This window comes from Podarcis muralis, chromosome 3 (assembly GCF_964188315.1).
Source record: "Podarcis muralis chromosome 3, rPodMur119.hap1.1, whole genome shotgun sequence".
NCBI lineage: Eukaryota > Metazoa > Chordata > Lepidosauria > Squamata > Lacertidae > Podarcis > Podarcis muralis.
In genome coordinates, this window is record NC_135657.1 from 916240 (window position 1) to 924961 (window position 8722).

At 47.5% G+C, this 8722-nt stretch overlaps 1 long non-coding RNA gene across 1 annotated transcript; it reads left to right on the forward strand.

Moving 5' to 3' along the window:
- The first annotated feature begins 146 nt into the window (after positions 1-146).
- On the forward strand, positions 147-8503 carry LOC144327358 (uncharacterized). Its single transcript, XR_013392447.1, has 2 exons — positions 147-1010; positions 6053-8503. It is a non-coding gene; the product is annotated as an uncharacterized LOC144327358 (long non-coding RNA).
- The last annotated feature ends 219 nt before the right edge of the window (positions 8504-8722 follow it).

Genomic DNA, 8722 nt, shown 5'->3' on the forward strand with positions numbered 1-8722 from the left:
TGCAAGAAGATCCAACCTCTCCATTCTGAAGGAAATCAGCCCTGAGTGCTCACTGGAAGGACAGATCCTGAAGCTGAGGCTCCAATACTTTGGCCACCTCATGAGAAGAGAAGACTCCCTGGAAAAGACCCTGGTGTTGGGAAAGATGGAGGGCACAAGGAGAAGGGGACGACAGAGGACGAGATGGTGGGACAGTGTTCTCGAAGCTACCAGCATGAGTTTGACCAAACTGCGGGAGGCAGTGGAAGACAGGAGGGCCTGGCGTGCTCTGGTCCAGGGGGTCACAAAGAGGCGGACATGACTAAACGACTAAACAACAACAACAACAACAACAACAATAATAATTTTATTTATATCCTGCCCTCCCCAGCTGAAGCCAAGCTCAGAGCCGCTAACAGCAATAAAAGTAGCACAGCATTCTAAAATCAATTCATTCTAAAATCAATTCAAAATCAAATTAATGGCAACTATTGGGCTAGAGTTCTATGAGGATTACAGAAGGAGGGGGACAGACTGTGCCTTGGCCAAAGGCCTGGTGGAAGAGCTCTGTCTTGCAGGCCCTGTGGAAAGATGTCAAGTTCCGCAGGGCCCTGGTCTCTTGTGACAGAGCATTCCACCAGATCGGGGCCAGTGCTGAAAAGGCCCTGGCTCTGGTTGAGGCCAGCCTAACCTCCCTGTGGCTCCAAGATGTTTATGTTTGAAGACCGTAGGGTCCTCCGTGGGACATACCGGGAGAGGGGTCCCGTAGGTACGAGGGTCCTAGGCCGTATAGGGCTTTAAAGGTCAAAACCAGCACCTTAAACCTGATCCTGGACTCCACCGGGAGCCAGTGCATGGATAGGGGCCTTGGGGCAAGGACTTCACAGAAAAGGGGAGCTTGGAGGGGAGAAGAGGGCTGGACACAGGTGCTTTGGGTGGCATGGGGGGGGGGTAAGGAGGGAGGTCAAAGGGCAGGGGAGAAAAGTCGGGTCTGGGCAGGCAAGGCCCCAGAGGGCTTTGAGGGTTATATTGTTGGTTGAAAAGCAGAGTCCCGTGCCCAGCGGAAGGATGAGGAGTACGTACTACATACTCTATATTGCTTTATTTACAGTTCAAAGCTGGTATATTACAGAAAGACATCTTGCCTCTGCCGGAGCAGAAAATGCATCCTCTCTCCTCGACAGCTCGGAGAGAATCCCAAAGTGAAACTGCAAAGAACAGTGAAAAACAGGAAACCAGTGTACGTCACATCCAGTCTCCCTTTCCCGTGAGAAACTCCAACAGTACAGACTGTGGAATGTAAACACCTGTCTCGTGACAAGCCCTTTCGCTGCACAGTGAAGGAAAGCAGAAACCAACATCCTCCCCCTTTCTGTGAACATCACTGGGCAGCGTGTTCGTACAATATCAGTACAAACCCAACTTCTGCACATAGGTACAGTGTTGATCCCTTGATACAATCTTGGACAATACATCAGCAGGAATTTCATTACCTGGCATATAGGACACCGTTACGAGTCCCTTCTGAACACATTCCCTAGCATGCTGCAACTTTAATTGCAAGTGCTTCGTGCTTTGCTTACAACCTTCAGACTTCAGCAAAGCCAAACATGCTTTGTTGTCCTGGTAAACCTGGATTGGACATTTGACAGGAATTTTCATATCTTTGCACAATTGTACCAACCATTCACAATCCTTAAGTGAATGAGACAGTGCATTCAGTTCGGCTTCACAAGTACTTAAGCTAACTGTTGTTTGCTTCTTGCATGACCAATCAAACAGACCCTGATTGTACGTGTAGCAAACTCCAGACGTACTTTTCCTGTCTGTAGTGTCACTTCCAAAACTTGCATCTGCAAATATTTCAAGACCACCAGACTTCTGATTGTTAAATCTCAGTCTGTAATGCATAGTGCCTTTCAAATACCGCACTATGCGTTTCAGAGCTTTCCAATCCTTGACACCAGGATTGTTGACTTGTCTGCTTAGCAAATTACAGCTAACAGCAATGTCTGGTCTTGAACATCTGGCAATGAAGTTTAGCTTGCCTAGCACACTTCTGTACAGTGTAGTGTCAGAAAATGCTTCTTCAGTGTCATCTACCTGATAACCTGTTGTCATCGGTGTGTCTACAGGGTTAGCATCCATCAGGTTTAGTTTGCTTAACACATCAGCAATTTTCCGTGACTGGTGTACTAGAATGTTACCATCTTGATCTCTCTCTATTTCCAGAGATAGGTAGTTGTTTACCTCACCAAGATCTTTCATGTCAAAGTGCTCTTTCAGTTGAGCTAGGGCGTTATTGTACATTGCGACATCTTTCCAAAAGAATAATAAATCATCAACATAAAACAAACAGTACAGTTTCTTTTGCCCCTCCTCTTTGACAAATACACATGGATCAGCTTTCCCTTGCTGAAAACCTAGAGAAAACAATACTTCAGTGAGTTTTGTGTGCCAACACCGTGCACTTTGTTTGAGACCATAAAGGGATTTCTTCAGAGCACAAATAAATCCCTGTTTTACCTGTACGCCATCAGGTGGAAGCATATAAAGTGATTCATCTAGAGATCCGTACAGAAAAGCTGTATTAATATCATGGTGACTAATTTGTAGATTTTCCTCTGCAGCTAGCTTGAGCATAAGCCTAATGCTTTCATACCTCACTGTGGGTGAGTAGGTCTCGTGATAGTCTTCACCTGGTACCTGTGCAAAACCTCTGGCTACCAATCTGGCTTTGTGTCTGACTATCTTGCCATTTTGATCTGTCTTCGCTTTGAAGACCCATTTGCTTCCAAGCAGTTTCATTCCTGGAACTACTGGAACTAGCTCCCATGTTTTGTTCTTTTCTAAGGAATCAAGCTCAGCCTTCATGGCATTTAACCATGGCTCAGCTTCCTTTGAATCCAAACCCTGGATTTCTTGGAAACTTGAAGGTTCAAATACCTTCTTGGAGCTTTTAACAGCTGTTACTGCTATCGTAGCAAACTCATCAGCAAATCTCTTTGGAGGTCTGCCTTTTGTGGCTCTTTGTGACCTGCGAATTAGCCTTAAGTCTTCCACACTCTCCTCTTCCTTCTTAGGAGAAAAACGACCTATTGTGAACAATGGTTCTTCCAACTCTTGATCAGAGCTTTCAGAGGGTCGCATAGAGGCTTTCGCACTCTTGAAATCCTCTGAATCACCCGATTCAGTTTCAGATTCAGACTCAGAACCTTCATCAGTGGGTTGTTGTGGTTGCATTTGACTATCCTCAGTCTCATCACCGTCATCAGGATAACATTGGAAAATTCCCACATTCTCCCCCCACTTTGCATTGTACTCAACACTTCTCGTGAGCTTAATTGTCTTAGAGTCAGTCATCATTACTCTGTAAGACCCTTTCTGATAACCTAGAAAGATACCATGCAATCCACGCTTGTCTAACTTGGAGTTTTGTGGTGAGTGAACCCACATGTCAGAACCAAAAATTTTCATGTGTTTGATGTATGGCTTCTTGCCAAACATCTTCTCATAGGGGGTACAACCAATCGCTGAAGATAACCTGCGATTGTAACTGTAAACAAAACACGAGAGAGATTCGGCCCAATAACTCTCTGGAAGATTGGCATCATGCAGCAAGGTTTTTAACCCTTGAAGCAATGTCTGATTTGCCCGTTCCGCAAGTCCATTCTGCCATGGCGAGCGAGGACTAGACAAATCATGTTGAATTCCTTTCTCAGTCAGAAAAGCTTCAAACTGCTGAGAAGTGAATTCTCCCCCGCGATCACTGAAAAGAGTCTTTATCTTCTTACCATGCACATTTTCCAACCAAGCACAGAATTCCTTGAACCTAGGAAAAGCCTCTGATTTCTGCTTGAGATTGTACACAAAAATATATCTAGAAAATGCATCAACGAGAACCATGAAGTACCTATTTCCACCCAAAGAGGGCGCTAGTGGTCCAACCAAATCAGCATGAACAACCTGGTATGGTTCCGTAGCTTGCCTACTAGACACCTTACCTTTCGCAGCCATTTTCACCTTGTTTGCTGCGCATGCCTTGCACTTCATGTGGTACCTGCAGGGTTTAATAGTCATACCTTCAACCAAGGCAGGCATTTTAGATACTGCCTCAAAATGCAAATGACCAAATTTTCAATGAAAATCGTGAATACATTCTGCATGCAAACTTTTGTTAGAACCTGCAATGCAACAAGTGTCATCCTGCACAACATCATCATAATACAAAACAAACAAACGATCAACATATTCAGCATGCAATACATAGTCATTTTTCTTTGTGATGATGCACTTCTTGTTCTTGAAGGACACGTCAATGTTCCGCTCATTCAGCTGTCCAACGCTGAGAAGATTATGTTTGGCGTCTGGCACGTATAGGACATTCTGTATCGATAAGTCCAAACTGTGAAGAACAACAGTTCCGTAGCCTTTACTGGGAATAGTGTGGTCATCCGCCTGGTGAATCGCACCTTCCTGCAGTGTAAAAGACACAAACAGTCTCTTATCGTTGCACATGTGGTGGGTCGCCGCTGAATCAACAACGAAGAAAGATCTAGACGTCTTCTGGACCTCTGCAACCTTTGGAGTGAAGCGTGAAACCATAGCTTTGTGCTGCGTTGTCCTAGACACCGGACCTTTGCCTTTGCCTCGGCCTTTTCCACGCGATGAGTTTTCGCTGCGCTGCTCTGTCTTGGCCCTGGGATATCTGCCTTCCCTCTTCATATGGCCTAGACGTCCACACGAGTAGCATTTCACTGCCTTCAAAGCTTTGGCGCCATCTGGTGGTTCCACTGCACTATGGGACGACGTCTGTGAAGTCTCTCCCTTGCCCATGCAGCTAGCACCCCGGCGATCTGCTTCATTTAAAATCACGGCAGTAACATAGTCCACTGTCAGCTGAGCAGTTGGCTGCACAGCAATCTGGGTTGCAACAGACTCCCAACCTGAACCCAAAGATTGTAGTATCATGAAAGAATACACAGCCTCTGGAAAGTTGAGTCCTCTCTGTTGCAGCTCATGTCTCAGATTTTGCATCTCCATCAGATGTAAACGCACATCTCCACCTTCAGCAAGAGCCATATTATGCAGCTTGTTAAAGTAAAACATAGTAGATCCAGCTTCTGTCCTTAAGTGAGCCTCTCTCAAAGAGTCCCAAATTTCTCTGGCTGAGGTCTTATCACGCAATAGACAGAGCTCTTCTGGGGATACTATCAATGTAAGAGTTCCCCTAGCCTTGGAATCCTTAGCTTCCCATGCATCTGTAACTGGAACTGGGGGGGTTTCTGTAATCACTTCAAACAAACCCTCTTTCCGCAGAATTGCCTCTGCATACAGAACCCAGTCTGCATAATTTTTCTTGTTGAGCTTAGGAATCCCACAAGCATCCTGAAGGGCCATCATGACTCCGGCATTAGCCTTCAGCGTCATCTATGCTGCTTTAAATCTTGCTGCGTCACTGCTGCAGCTGCCTTATTCCAAAAGCGCACTTAAAAGTTACTTTCGATTTTCCCAGCATAGTAACTTGTGCCTGGGAGCCTTTTGCCTATTCCCGGCAAAACGGCTTTAAAAGTTCAAAGTCCAGCCATAAAGCCATTAACTAGAAGCTGGCAGGCTGCCCGGAGCAGTAGCACATACCTCATCAATCACCTTTACGCGCAGAGCAGATTCCGATCCGATCTGTCCCTCTGCATTCCGATCCTTTGCCGGCACTCCGATTCGACTTCTGGAGCCCATAACCACGTGTTGGTGTAAAGCAGAGTCCCGTGCCCAGCGGAAGGATGAGGAGTACGTGCTGCATACTCTATATTGCTTTATTTATAGTTCAAAGCTGGTATATTACAGAAAGACATCTTGCCTCTGCCGGAGCAGAAAATGCATCCTCTCTCCTCGACAGCTTGGAGAGAATCACACAGTGAATCTGCAAAGAGCAGTGAAAAACAGGAAACCAGTGTACGTCACATCCAGTCTCCCTTTCCCGTGAGAAACTCCAACAGTACAGACTGTGGAATGTAAACACCTGTCTCGTGACAAGCCCTTTCGCTGCACAGTGAAGGAAAGCAGAAACCAACAGCGTGTGGCTGTGAATAGGGGAGAGAGTGGCATGTCTGAATCAGAACAGTAAAGGTGGAAGGGACACCCCAAAGGTCATTCAGCCCAACCCCCTGCAATGCAGGTACCACAGCTAACGAATCCCTGATATTCCCCCCCCCCCACCTTCCGTATAAAAAGCTCCAGTGAAGGGCAGTCAAAGGACCACCTGTTTTTCTGAAGGGAGAGCCAGCACCTCTCTGAAGCTAAGCAGGTCTGAGTCTGGTCAGTGCCTGGATGGGAGACCCCCACCAAGCCCCCCACCCCGGTCTGTGCCTCTCTGGGTTCCACCCCCAGAAGGAAGGTGGGCTGTGAAGGTAGGGGAGGAATGAAATAAGGATCCTTTGCATCAGGCCAAGGTTGCGATGGCATTTAAATGTCCTGAGGGCCGGCTGAGGGAGGTGTTGCCTTGTTCGCCGGTGGAAAGAGCAGAAACGCAAGAGGTGGGTGGCTGCTGAAATAACAGCTTAAAATTAACTGTTTTAAGTTGGGTATCAACTTCCCCAGCGCTGATTCTCAATCCTTCCATGGCCAGAAGCCTGGAGTGGAAGGCCACCTTCACTGAGGAAGGAGATCAAATCCTGCCCCTGTCTCTTTCTGTAACTCACTAACAAGCGGTTGGTGTCTGACATCATCATCAGAGGGTCCTGGGCAGTGTTTGAAATTCACCAGGCACATTTTGCACCCGGCTATCGGCCTCTTGCGACCCAGTGAAGATGTCCAGGTGCCAGGATGATGCCCGACGTCTCCACCACCTGGAGGTGCATCCCTGGCGATCCTTGGTTCTTGACTGTTTTCACACATACTCACAGCATACCCTGACGAATTCTACCAGTTGTATTTTATCTGCACAATCAGAATAAATTTCAGGGGTGGAAAAGTCTTATCGAAAAACATGACTTTTGAGCCGTCCGGCCCCCAAATGGCAACCAGGGGCGTTTTGTTTTGGTGACTGTAACCCTGGTTTAAGTGAGAGCTGGACCATCAAGAAGGCTGATCACCAAAGAATGGATGCTTTTGAATTCTGGTGCTGGAGGAGACTCTTGAGAGTCCCATGGACTGCAAGAAGATCAAACCTCTCCATTCTGAAGGAAATCAGCCCTGAGTGCTCACTGGAAGGACAGATCCTGAAGCTGAGGCTCCAAGACTTTGGCCACCTCATGAGAAGAGAAGACTCCCTGGAAAAGACCCTGATGTTGGGAAAGATGGAGGGCACAAGGAGAAGGGGGCAACAGAGGACGAGATGGTGGGACAGTGTTCTCGAAGCTACCAGCATGAGGGAGGCAGTGGAAGACAGGAGTGCCTGGCGTCCTCTGGTCCAGGGGGTCACGAAGAGGCGGACACCACTAAACAACAACAACAAACCCTGGTTTAAGGAGCCATTTGGCGCCTCGCTTATCTATCTGAGTTTCTAGAACTGGTTCTGGGCCATAAATCTCAGCCTGGGGGTCCAGCCCAACCCCAGAGGAGAACAGCCATCCATCCATTGCTCCCTCAGCCCCTGTGAGGGAGACCCCCTGGAGCCAAGTGACCCACACGCAGGCTCACCCCACTGTGCCCAGAGGAAGCCACCTGCCCCTCCCTCTTCCCCTGCCCAGCCATCCCACCAGCTGCCAAAAGACAGGGCCACTTGCCCACCTCTCCTCCCTGCTGAGAAGCTGTTCTTGTGACTCCCCCCCCCCACGCAAAGTCCAGCCTCATTCAGTAAAGACCTCTACCCGCCTGCAGCCAAAATACCTGAGACCTAAGCCCAGAGTGTGGCATTTGTTAATATCCCCCTCCTGCTCCGGTTGAAATTCTGACTGCGGGCTCCTGGGGGCAGAGACCTGGGATGGATCTACACACAGGGAAAAAATGCTATAAATAAGTCAGAAATTAGGGTTTGTTTGTTTTTTGTTATCATGATCTATGTAAAATTGTGCAGAAAAGTTTTCTGCTCTACGGCGCCATCTGGTGTCACAGTGTTTTAACGCACGTATAACGTTTTTTCTTTACTAATGTAGCCGAAACCCGGGTTTCGAGTCTTGTTGCTCTGTAAAACACCACGTGGCACCGATGGTTCCAGATGGAGGACGGTGGCAGCAGTGGCTGAAGGAGGTGGTGCCCTTTTGGGGTGCAAGGGAGACCCACGCCAACGCCCCCCCCCTTGTCCTTAGAAGCCTCTGCGCCAGTGGCTGCTGTTCATTCCAAGTCCCAACGCAGAACTGCAAAGCCTCCTTGTTATTTTTGCTCTTGGGTTTATGCAATCTTGTTATCTTTCTGGTACTGAAATGCCTTTTTTCACATTACATTTGGCAGTGTGTTGTTTTGCTATGTTGTTATGAAACGGGTGTTTGCATCTTTTGGCTTTGAAATGCATTCCTGCTTTCTTTGTTTAAGTGTGACATATTTCTGTGTGTGGAAAAACAGCATATAAATACAAACAGTGAGTGAATGAATGATCCCCGGATGAAGGAGAAAGCACAGGGAGGTGGTTGGTGGGGTTTTTTTTTTAAAAAAAGTTGTGTTTCTTTATTCAATAATTATATTGATAGCTGAGTTGGGCCTTTACACAGCATATACATGAAGGGTGACCCACACAGGAGATGAGGCTGGAGCGAGGCCCCTTCCTCCTCCTCCTCCTCCTCCTCCTCCTCCTCTTCCGCCCACACCA